General features: G+C 39.3%; 1 long non-coding RNA gene across 1 annotated transcript; it reads left to right on the forward strand.

Annotated features, from left to right (window-relative positions):
* Nucleotides 1–261: 261 nt before the first annotated feature.
* LOC109283462 (uncharacterized) lies at nucleotides 262–8,235 on the forward strand. Its single transcript, XR_002090624.1, has 3 exons — nucleotides 262–347; nucleotides 3,845–3,912; nucleotides 8,029–8,235. It is a non-coding gene; the product is annotated as an uncharacterized LOC109283462 (long non-coding RNA).
* The last annotated feature ends 4,700 nt before the right edge of the window (nucleotides 8,236–12,935 follow it).

Raw genomic sequence — 12,935 nt, forward strand, 5'->3', positions numbered from 1 at the left:
CCTGGCAGACCTGTGGAACCTTTTAGCTTGCCTATAACCACTGGAAAAACATTGTTTTTGAAAGGCCAGTGGGAATTAGTACACGTTGAAGTGCTGATCTTTTGTTTTGTGAGTTTGCCATCTGACCCTTTGTTGTCATTTGCACAATTCCATAAAGGACCCTAAAAAGCAAAATGTCTTTAACTTGTAAATCAACACTGTAACAGTTTTCAGATAACCTTTGATCTCTGCCTTTGCAATGTGTTACAGAAAACAAGCATGAAATTGCCAAGTCCTCCTTGTTAGAACTTTGGAAAAAAAATGCTACCGATATTAAGTCTCCTAAGCAGAAAAGAACAACTACTAAGGTTTGTACGGATTATTTTTGAAGGACATTGAAAAGGAAGCTGCTTGTTTGAGGATAAGCCTCCCCTCCCCACCCTTTTACTTCAACTCAGAAGACAATCTCATGTGAAAATTATGGTCACTTTTTCTGACTTAACTTAAAAGCAAATCAACAGTTTACAGACTGTGGATTGCTAATTTCCAACATCATTTTAAACCATTCATATCAAATTTTAAACAAATCTGAAATAGTTTCCAATTGTTAAGTGGCCTAAGAATATTTGCATATATAATTTGCATACTGCAACATTTCATTTTGGCCCTTAAAGGAGAGAACCAGTGGGGAACATCTATGGATTTTAGTGGGTGTGCCCTCTCCCACAGCATAAGCAGAATGCAATAGTTATAGGATGTGCTCAGTAGCTGCATAGGAAATACCCCTTGTTGATAAACCACCTGGCAGATCACACCCTCTGGGAGTCCAGCCAATTAAGGTATAGAAATAGGAGAGAAAGGTTATAAATATAGCCTAAATAGTTAGTGACTGACTGAGGTATTTTTGTTGTAAGTACTAGAGCTTAGTACCTGTACCTCTTTGGATACAAGTGAGCATGATTCCAGCTTCACTTATTTGGAACTGATTCTCTTAGGATATAGTATTTGGTTAACTGCCAAGATCCACTTTTTCTTTGAACAAAATGAAACACCACTATATATCTATTTATATATTTGTAATGTTTCATTTTATCATGGAAAAATGTGGATTTTGGATTATATTTTTAAATCTAAAAATTGGGGATTTTTTTTTTTTATTATCAGAGAAAAACAGGATCCCTGTTTCTAAGCACTGGGGAAGGGCATTTCAAGAACCTAAACACCTTACAGTAAGCTGCCAAGTTCACTGTTTTCAATTGGGACTCTGCCTTGGATAAAGAAAGAGCAGAAGAAGAGCTGGTGAGATGGAGTTTTTATATAAGTTAGTTAGGGTGATGGGGAGAAGACAGTGTCCTAGGGAGTGCCCTAGAGAGACCTAAGAAATTATTATTTTATTAAGTTAATCACTATACTACTTTACACACAAAATATTGATTTCTGCCTCATCTGTTACTCAATACTTGTCCGATACTGACCTGAGAAACAGGATGTTTTGCTGAAATTAGTCCCAACATATCAAACGGTGTCACGTAACTGTGGATCTTTTGGAGTTGAGCCATATGAGGTCTCAAATGTTTGGGACCAGCTTTCCTCTTAGCAGGGGTAATATGTAACCCACTTTATCAAAGTAATTTGAAGTCTGCCATGTCTGACAATTAACAAAAGATATTAATTGTTATATTTCTCAAGTTTAGACCAAGCTCTAATTATTTATACTTTCAGCTGTGGACTCCCCGATACAGTCCTTTCTGGGTGAGGCAACAAGACAGTTTTCATACATACAATTGTTTTGTTGTGTGATTGCTTTTTCTTTGGCCTATCACATACATAGACACTCACAAATAACATTCTTTCATGGTAACAGGTACTGTATAGTTCATTAACTTTTTTTTTATAAAGATGAAAACTCACTTCCTTAAGTACTTAACTGTTAACTTGTTTGCATTGGCATCAGCCGTGTGTTTGCATCAGTCAAGCCCAGCCCACACAGTTACCTTCTTTTCTTGATTGTTAATTAATGAGAAATTGATGCAAATCATTAGGTCTTGCTGCGTGCTTTTAACTGGATACAGTTTTTATTGTTTAGCATGCATGTTTGATCTTTCTGAAGAGTTATTTTTTAAACCATGAAATTGGGATAACAAGGAGTTCAGAATAAAAAGTCTGGGGAGCAGGGGGTGACTATTCTAATCAGATAGTAATTCAAATTTACAAATCTTCTAATTAGCTTCTAATCACTTCAAGCCAGATTGTGTCTTGAATGCGCAGGCTTACACTGGGATCTCTGTGGAGTCACAGCAGTTCCCTAGCATACATGGGGACAATGCAGTCTGCACCGTTCTACAGGACATGATTCAGCATATATGCACCCTTACTTGTTCATGGTTACTTTTGTTGTACCTGCTATTTCCAACACCCTCCTTAAAAGACTTTCAGCCTCCCAACTGCTGCTACCCTGGCAGCTTTGTCCATGATACCACTCGAATTCCTCTCCTTTCACTTATAAACGAACACAGAAAATTCTAAAGGGCCAATGCTAAACTGGCTTATAAACCACTGTTCATTTTTGAGATGTGAGGAAGTAGGGGAGAACCCAAATGTAAAAACATTTTTTACAAGACGAGAGGAATTGAGAGACAGCTGTTCCTTTCCTTTTCAATTACAGAGAATTTCCTATATCCCTGAGCAAATTGCTACTGTGGTTAATTACCATCTTGGTTTGAAAAAAAAATGAACCTTATTTCTTGTCTGAATTGCCAATTTTAAGTCCATGGAGTTATCTTATCCAAAGACAAAGAACGAGTGATGCAGGAAGATAGTGAAAAGGTTGTAAAGAAAAATGTAGCTTTTCATACTTAATCAAAATTGCCCAGTAACTTCATTGTGCCTTTGATGCCTTTGATAGACCACTCAGCTATCTCCTTCAGTGGCCTTTTGCTCATCTTTTAAGAGGAAACACAGTCCCAGCAAGAAATACATTTCTCTGGGATGCCCTGTGCAGTATGGAGAGCCTGAGGAAGCTTCAGTACTGAAAGAAAGAAGAGAAATGTGGGGGCAGGATGGACCTGAAGAGGTCATCTAAGCTACTTCCCTCCTGTGTAGCAGGATTGATTGTACCTAGACCATCCATGACAGATGATCTTAGAAAATTACCGGTGATGGGAATTCTATGGAGTCTCGCAGAGTAACCTGTTCCCCACCTAATAATCTATATAGTTAGCAAGTTTTCAATAATATCTAACTTAAATATCCATTGCTGAAAATTAAGACCATTTAATCTTGGAAAGCATCAAGAAAGAATAAGTAATTTCTTTATAACCATTTTGTTACATATTTAACAAATTGTCATTCTCATAACCCCACCTCCCTCACACCCATGTCTTCTGCTTTCTAGGCTAAACAAGCCCCTGTACTTCAGCTGTTCCTCATAGGTCATGTTTTCTAAATCTCTCTAATATGTCTAAATCTGTTTCCAACATTTGACACATTACTGCAACTCAGAACTAAGCACTTGGTACAAATAAGGCATGTCTGTTAATATTTCTTTAAATCACATTGTCCTTTTTATGTAATAGTCTTGTATTAATGACTCAAGTTCATTATGTGTTGCATTAAAAAGATTACAGATCATTTCTGTAGTACTGACACTTGCTCAGTGGCTTATCAATTATTTATATTTGTGTATTTGCATTTTTATTTCTAAGTATATAGTTTGTATATTTTAAATTAATTTTAACATATTAATTTCAGAACATTTTTCCAATTGATCAGGACCACGTTAAATTCAAATCCTGTCCTCTGAAGTGCTTTCAGTGCTTTTCATCTTAGTCATCCATAAATTTCATAAGTATACTCACTATTCCAGCATCCAGGTTATTAAAGAAAATGCTGAATAATGCCAGATTGGGACAGACCCATGCTGAACCTAATTTGGTATGTATACTTGGTTTAAAAGAAAACTATTTATAAAAGCTCTTCTAATTTTTTTAATTAGTTGAATAGCCACCTTATGACAATTTTCACCTAAACTATATTTCCCTAGTTGGAACATAAAAATATAATGTAGGTCTCTACCTTACTAGAGTCAACAACAACTGCTATATTATAGAAGATTTGTTCTTGATGTTCAACTTCATTTTTGTAACTACCATATTTAACTGAATTCAAGATGACTTTGAATTTAAAGCCACCTCCCCAGTAATTAGATTCTTTATATGAACAATTATACATTTCTTATAATTAACCACATACAGAATCTAGTTAGTGGAAAGTCATCTTGAATTAGTCCCCCTTGCTACTGTGTCAGGGAAAGCAATAGTGGGAGGTAAGGAGCCAGACCCCTGCCCCTTGCTCCCCTCTGCCTTCCCCCCTGTGCTCATGCCTATCCCCCCTGAGGATGACCCCTTCCCCAAACCATGCACCCCCTGATGCCTGCCTCTCCATGCCTGTACCTGCCTGTCTGCCCCTTGCCCCTGTGCCTGTGCCTGTGCCTACCCACACCCTCCCTGACTCCCTGACTTTCTGCCCCCACCCACAGCCTGCCTCTCCCACCCCCTGTCTCCTCTAGCCCCTGATCCCCCTTTCATGTCTGCCTCCTCCATGCCTGTAGCCCCACTCCCTGCCCACACCCTCTTACCTTTTGCTGCCACTCTGTTCTGCTGGGGCACTCAGCAATAATGCAGCCCCAGCCCAGCCCCAACCCCGCCTGGCCAGGGAGAGGCAGAGGTAGCTTCTCAGCAAAGTTGGGGTTGAAGGGACAGGAACTTGAGCAGAAGGGGGCATATTAGGTGGAATTTAATACAGCATTTAAACAAATATAAGCAGGTTTAGACATTTTGCAAATTATGTAGAGGAGATAAACAGCATGTGCATTTGAAGGAAGCACATTATAATTACAAACTTTATTGGACAATTTCACAGAATACCAATTTGTTTTCGCTTAAATGCTTTCCATGGTTGGTAATATTTCTTGATCATTTGTCTGAGTAATTTGCATTTTCAGGTTGTCAAATGATTTCATTCTGGGCATTGCAATATATAGCTGTCCGTGTCCAAACACTGGCTGTAATAAACACCTATTGTGTCAAATGTTTGACTGGCTTTTGTTGATAGTCATTGAAAAATGCTACTCTGATAGTAAATTGCCCCCCGTGTATCTTAAGAGGTAGAACTGTGTCTGGTAGGCATGCCTCTTGGCAAAACAATATGTTTTCCAGTAGTGTCTCCTGTTGTTATTGCTAAGATTTTAGTTTTGCCTGTGGAAAGGCAAACCTCTTAGTGACAAACAGTTGGGAAACTCAGGCAGATATTGGATTCCATTGTTTATTAGGTACATTATCCATGCTTAAGTATACTCTTTCTTCTCCAATAATTCTGGCAATTTTGTCCTCATTTATAACATCACAATGTGGACTTGGGGCAAAGAATCACAAAATTTGAATAGAGGTGATAGCATGCTCTGAAAAGTCATTGCCATAAACCTTGTATTAAGATGCAGTTTTCTGGTACTCTAATAACATCAGAGAATTCTCCATATGTAGGGTTGGTTCCTTATTCATTCCTCTTGAAATAAGTGGCAAATTAATTGGGTCTGGATGTTGCTGTCATGTTACTGTGTAGTTATAGTGGAGTTCAGTATTTGAAAATGTCTCCACAATGGTAATGTATTAAGACTGTTCTCAAATAGATGTGGGTGATCTATGAGAAGCAACAGGAAAAACCTGCCTGAAAGTCCCTCCTAAAACCATGCCTTTCCCTCTGAATGGAATGTCAGTGTTCACATACAGGAATTGGTCAAGGCATGAAGCCAACGTTTGTTCTAGTTAGGTGGCATTAGTGTGTCAGGTGAAAATCAGGCAGAGATCTGTTTTGCATAAGTCTCACAGTGGACTGAAGCCCAATATGGTGTGCCAGCTTGCTGGGTATAGTAGGTACTATATTTGCCCTTTTCCTGTCCCTTAAAACCTCACTCATCTTCCAGGAGTTCTTTGCTAATAGATCAGAAATTGCTTTGGTTTTAAGTTCTTTAAGTTCAGCAGGGTAAATGTTATCAGACTTTGCTCCTCTGAAAATATCCAGCTTTTCTAACTTCTTCTTTTTGGCTTGTATCCTACCTGTTCTGTCTTTCCCCCCAAAAAAACCAAACAAACAAACCTTTTTTTAAGCTGTAATTGTGTTAAAAAAATGTTTCTCAATTAACCATGTCATTTTCCGCCCCATCTTTCCTCTGAAGTAATGGGACCTGTATTCTCCTTTGCCTTCCCTTCTTCTAATATATGTATAGAACCTTTTTCTCATTGTCGTTTATATTTGTTACTGATTATGCCTTATTTTACATCTTAGACTAGATCTTGTACCTATACTTTCATTACCTTTTTATTGACAAGCTTATCGATGTGTCCTTTTTTATTTGCCTTTTTATTCTGTTCTATGTTGGTGTCAGGTCATCAACAAACTCCTGATGCACCCACGTTGGTATCTTACTATATTTCTTGTATTTCCTCCACATCAGTTTGCCACTGTGCTTTGTCTCTTTTAGAAACTGTCAACTATCCCAGATGTTCCCATCCTCTTATAATTTCTACCTGTCAGACGTTCTCTACATATTGCTTAACTTTCTTTAACTCCTTCTCCTTGAAATCTATGGGTGCATCTAGACGAGCACGCATATGCCTCTTTCCCTGTCTCAAACCCATTTGAGGTGGGGAAAGAGGTATGTGCAGGAATGAAAAAATGTTTCCAGTGAGGAGGCTCAGTGGGGGTGTAGTGGTTTGATGAGGGGCTAGGAGTGAGATAGGCCTACAGTCATACAATTGCTTAGTCAATGCTCAGGTGAATGTTAGCGTAACAATAATGTGGATTATTAGGGAGCACTGGGTTTGCAGCTGAATACAAGACATGACCTGTGGCCTAGCAGGGCTGCTGACCACAAGGCAGAATGATATCTAAGCCAGCCATTCGCTTATGTTAAGTAACCATCTTAATTGTGTCAACCATTTTCTAAGGGAAAAGCAGCAAGTAAATCTGTGTGAGTCTGTGTGCTGTAAACCAGCTACAGTGAGGAATGAGATAAAATACAGGGCCCTAAAAAGGGTGAAAGATGTTACAACCTAAGACAGAACAACTGATTGGAATGTGAAAAACAACACGTAATTGGTAACAGAATCCAAGATGAACATATGCAAAAAGGTGAATGGTGATTAGCGAAGAAGCTTCCAGAAGCTTCCAGGTTTTGGTCAAAGTCCACCCATTGACCGAAGAAAGGGAGTTAAGGTCTTAGACATGCTTATAGCAAAAAGGCATGTAAATGAATGAAATGCATAGGCAATTCCGTGTTAATGAAGCAAACAGTAAATAGAGGCAGAACTTGAGATGGGAGGAGAAATGGGTGGAACAGGAGGAGGGACAGCGGTGGAATAAATGTTAATGAGTATAAACCAAAGTGTATAAATGTAGGATGAACCTATTGTTTGAGGCAGGACCCTGTCTCTTACAGTGTGAGGTCCTTGTCCGAAGCTGTCTCAATTCTGAATAAAGCTGTTGTGAGAAATGTGCACTGGTGTTTGCTCCCTGCTTGCTCTGGCTAATGAGTAACAGGTTCCACAGGTAGTTGGACCCTCGTCTCCCTAGTCATTGGGTGCCGCATGGAGTCAGGGTCTAACAGTGAGGGTAGCGGGAGATACCCAACAGACCGCGCTGGAGCTGACCGAGGCAAGGAGAGATAAGCCCAAAGCCAGGTGAGGCTGGGTGGCATGAGTGTGGGCCCTGAGAGAGGGCAGTATGCAAGAAGTTGGGTGAGAGCCAGCTAAGTGAGTGGAACCGCGGTGAGAGAGGGGTGGTATATGAGTGGCCTTCTAGGGCTGTAGAAAAGAGGTACAACAGTGTGCCCAGTTTGCTATGGTCATAGGCTGGAGACGTAACATCAAAGTAACATCTGCAAGGCATGGGACCCATGAAGGGAAGGTTGGAGTGGGTATTAGGCCCTTGTCAGCAGGGCAAGTAATGGGTAGCCTCCTGTCTTTGTAACGACTTTCATATTTTTCCATCAAGGCATGGCAGATGAGCGAAGCAGGTGGTTACCCCAGGAAGGGCGGCCGGTGAAGACCTGATGAGGCCGGTGAAGACCTGATGAGGAGGACACCCTATAACACTCTCTATTACTGTTTAAAAATGTTGAAATTTCTTTCCCTTGCAGTCAGTCTTGGCTAAATTATGTGTGCTAAAGCTTTCAATAAACTTGGACAGTGAAGGGAGAAATAGTGGTATTAACCTTTAACATGGTGTGAAACGCACTCAAATGAAATGAAATAGGGATGATTAGGAGATCTAATTTTCTATCAAACACAATTTCATGAAAGTCTTTTTTTAATCTAATGAATAAAAATATTTCTTTTTGTTATAATCAGATTGCACAACAACATAATACTTCTTTCGGGCCTTATTTTTATATTGTACTGTAGTTCTAATAACTTGAAAGACAGGGAACTCATATTGCTCAAGAAATATTGCTGCTGACAATCTGTGTTGAATTTGACACTAACCTGATGCAATGGATTTTAGCTTTACTTTATATTAGTATTCGAGATATCCCTGGAAGCTTTTCAAGGTTTGCATCAGATAATGACTCTAAAGTTTGAAACAAAAGTTGGTTGAACGAGGCTTACTTTGGAAAGGTCACCAAGTATGACTACGTTGTACCTTTTTTTAATTGAATAATTATAGTAGCATAGGCTACTATTAACTTACTGGGTGCCAAACTCTGCATATAAAAGGGCTGAAGTAACTGTGGTCCACCACAAGAACAAAATAAAATGAATTTTTGGGGGCCACATGAATAGCATGTTGTAGTTGTAATACCATAGAAGTCCAGTGGAAGAACAATGAGCAGGCTTACTAGGTTTATCTTATTTCCTGTCTCCTTTGGATTTTTATTTTCTTCCATCCATTTGCTAAAAGAAGTATGTAATAGGCCTCTTCTTCGTCAATATTTAATACTGAAAAAAAAGAACAAAACCAAACCTCTGTTCATTGAAGATGGTGTACTTCACAGAACTTATTATAGGATAAATTCTGCCTCTTCATAGCTGTGAGGAAAATGTCCCAAAGTAATCTTTTCCTTTTTTGTGTCTTTGTGTGATGCCATATTCCACAGAATTTACTGATTAGATGGAATCTGATAGGGCCGTGCTGCAAGTGCTTTTGCTATGGCCTTGCACGTGCAACCTCTGCGCTGTCAGCTGTGCACTTTAGAGCCTGTGCCATCCCAGCCATGTCCCAAAGTAGTGGGACCAGTATGGTTGAAAACAGGAGTTATGGGAAATGAGTAGGTAGCAGTTAGTGTATGTAGAGATGGCATTACAGAAACACAAATGAAGGTACAACTGAAAACATACTTGAAAGTGAAATGGGAATACGCAAAGAGTGGTGTTGTTGAAACCCAAGTGGAGAATTCATGCATTAAGCACCATTTATCTCTCAATCAGAAAAGATTTTTAAATTATTAAGCTCACATATAATGGGTAGCTAAAAATACACTTTCACTTGTGTGCAGTAGTAGAGAATAAAATTGTCCTGATTGGCATTTCCTCAGGTTTTGCTTATCTCTTGTCAGCTCTCCCTACAAGTGCTGCCTCCCTGCTGAGTCCCTCCTCTCCTAGTGAGAATCAAAGCCCCACCAGGCTGTGGTATGTGCTGCCTCCTATTTTTAATAGACAGGTCATGGAAACAGGCTAAGAAAAATGTGTGACTTGGCTGACTAATGTAGATCTTGAATACCAGATCCAAGATCCTTTGTGACTGTTTCATGTAAATTGCACATATACCAGATCCAAGATCCTTTGTGACTGTTCCATGTAAATTGCCCATTTTTCCATTTCAGTGTAATCTCATAATTAATTTGTGAAAACGTGGAAATGTTGGCAAGGGTCTGTGAAGCAAAAATGTTTAAAATGTATTTGATTTTGAATTTGATGAATGCAATTCAACCAGCTCTGCTAAGGCTATAATTCAGTACATTACTTTGTTACCTTCTAAAAATGATGTGAAAAGAAAAGCCATGTCCAAGTAATTAAGGTCTATTTGTAGGGACATTCCTTTTCCTGGAGATTGGAATGGCCCTTTTAAAATTCAAAATGGTTGATAATTTTCCTTTGTCTCACTCTGGTTTGCATCAATAGGTAGAATATCAACTCCTTTTCTTTCTCTTTCACATGCAAAGCTAGAAGGTGCACAGCAGCATCATTAACTAACTAGCTAGGGCCAATGTCCAGATACACAGACAACGTAGGTGCTTTAAATGGGACTTGGGTACATTTCAGCACATAAATCCAAGATTAGTTTTCTGATAAAGAGTCTATCCATTTAATATAAAGTTCCATCCAGAGTTGTCAAAAAGATCATATGGGCATACAATTCTCCATTCAAAAGGAGCCTCTTTTTTGGAATCTACATATATCTGTAGGGTGGACAAATACTTTTCTAGCTGAACCAGAAATATTGCTACACAAATGGCTAATTAAGAAAAAGTTATACATCTTATTTTAAGTCAATTAAAAAACTTTGTAAAAGATTGTAAAACATTTTGCTTTATGCATGGATATAGCTTATCTTTTTTTTTGTGGCTGAGATATATATGTGCTGCATCAGAACCTTCATTTCAGAAATGGTCATGTTATAATATTTACCTTATGTTGCCCTTGGTTCAGGGATACATTTTGTTTCCAAAAGGTGACTGAATGCATTTCCTTATCTGTTTACTGCATTTGTCTAATCCTTTCAATAGTATGAAAGATGGAAACTTACAAAGAACTGTTTGCCTCAGAAAATGATGCTTAGTGCTTACTGTGTTGGGAGGCCACTGTTTGCTCAGGTATAAGGAATGTTTTTAGGAAATCTAAAACTAAACTTCTTAAGCTACCCATGCTTCAGAGAAGGCAGGAGGATTGCAAGAACAAACAGCAGAGAAGGGTACAGTGCTGCAGCAGGACATGTGACAGTCTTTTCCTCCTTTCTCTCCAATTAATTTAGAATTCTTTTTATCTGAGAGAGTCTCAAACTCACAGTTATAAGACAAGCCATAAACATACACGCTAGGACATTAGTTTTTACTTACAGCCTGGAATTAATGTTGATAAAGTGAGCCACAGTACAGTGATGTGCATACACCCCTACTCAATGAGAGAAGTTACTACAGGTGAAGTGACTATGGTGGTTACAGATATCCTGAGTTTACTGTGTATAGGAAATAATTGTCTGTGTATAATGGCACAGGACAGGCATTCTTGGTAGCTGCAGGGCAACATATCATGTCTTCAGGGGAAGGAGGATTAACTCTGTAATTGTGCAAGTAGATCAATTAATTGCATAGGCAGTTGCCATTTTAGCCCCTTAGCAATCATGATAACCACCTGGAGTGTCAAGAAGAAGCCTGTGTTTCATATATGGATGAATGGAATATTTAAAATATGAATACACTACTGGAAATGAAGCCTAGAAGCCATCACAAAATGCTGAGGACTAGTCTCTGTGGCTAAAGATCACTGAAGAAGAGCAAAAATAGGTCCATCTTTCTAAGCAGTATTATTTCACTTGCTGATTTTTGTATTGGCCTAAGTGAATCAAAAATTGATAACTCGATTGTAAAATTTCTTCTGGCCTTTTTCTCCATAGATTTTTTTTGGTTTTTTGCAGGTGGGATTGTTGTCAATTAAAGGAATAGCAGAGATGATGGGTGTATTGGAACGGGAATGTCTATGAGGCTGTGACTTCATAGTAAATTTACTGTGCCCACTAAGCATGTGACAGTGCTCTGAGGGCTGCATCCTAAAATAGAAATAGGCTAGTTGTATTGTTACAGTGCCAAAGGTGGTATAATTAGCATGGGAATGGGATACTTGGTACTGGCACTCAGCAGTAGTAATTAGTTCATCCAAAGTGTCATGCAAATATAGCTACATAACTTTCACTTTAGAAGGCAGCCTGTGCAGAGCAGTATATCACAGTTGAAGGCTTCGCTGCAAGGTGCAGTAAGTTTATGGTGTATAAGGCCTAATGTAAGTAAAGACTGTTCAGAGCATAGTTATAGAATAGAATCAGATGGCAATTAATACAGGGAACTGACCACTGATATGGGATGAACATCAGGCCAAATTTGAAATTGGTAATATTTCATCAGTTTTTTTCCTATGGTGTCTTGTTAAAAAGGGCTAGTTGCAGAGGGCACTGCCAAGCGGGATGAACTTGAGACAAAATAGTGCATTGAAGTGTATGTGTATGTGAGAGAAAGAGAGTGGAACCATAGAGAAGTAGGACTGGAAGGGACTTCCAGAGGTCATCTAGTCCAACAGCCTGCTTGAAGCAGGATGGTCCCTATCCAAACTATCCTATGCAATCCATAATTTGAACTTTACATAAGGCTATCCTCAATGACACAGACATAGCATCCTAGCCTGCCACAGGCAAGGCAGGGAAAATATGGTAGCCAATATATGGCTTTTATAAAGGGTTGTCATATATGCTCAAGAGATTCCAGACAGAAGACCATGCTCCCTTGCAACACAGGAAGGCAAAACCCCCCACAATCTGTACCAGTCTAACCATGAGGTAAAACTCCTTCCTGACACCAAATATACAGATCAGTCTGACTCTGAGTGAAGGGGTGAGACCCTTGAGTCAGGAGCCTTTGGCTTGGGTCCCAGCAAGAACACTGGCATATTCCAGTCAAAATCCCCAACTTTGGCTGCAGCCAACACTCAAGGCTTCTGAGGGAGGCTTAAAAATGTCACACATGTAGTAGAAAAGGGTAAGGCGGGAAGCAAACAAAGCCCGGAACCATGGCAAATACCCATGTTAGACCTTAGGCATAGCTACACCTAGATCATCCCCATCCAGTGGCTTTCCAAATTCTTCTTGAACACATCCAGTAATGGCGAGTCCACAGCTTCCCCAGGCAGTCTCAC

Source organism: Alligator mississippiensis, chromosome 1 (genome assembly GCF_030867095.1).
Source record: "Alligator mississippiensis isolate rAllMis1 chromosome 1, rAllMis1, whole genome shotgun sequence".
Taxonomy (NCBI): domain Eukaryota; kingdom Metazoa; phylum Chordata; order Crocodylia; family Alligatoridae; genus Alligator; species Alligator mississippiensis.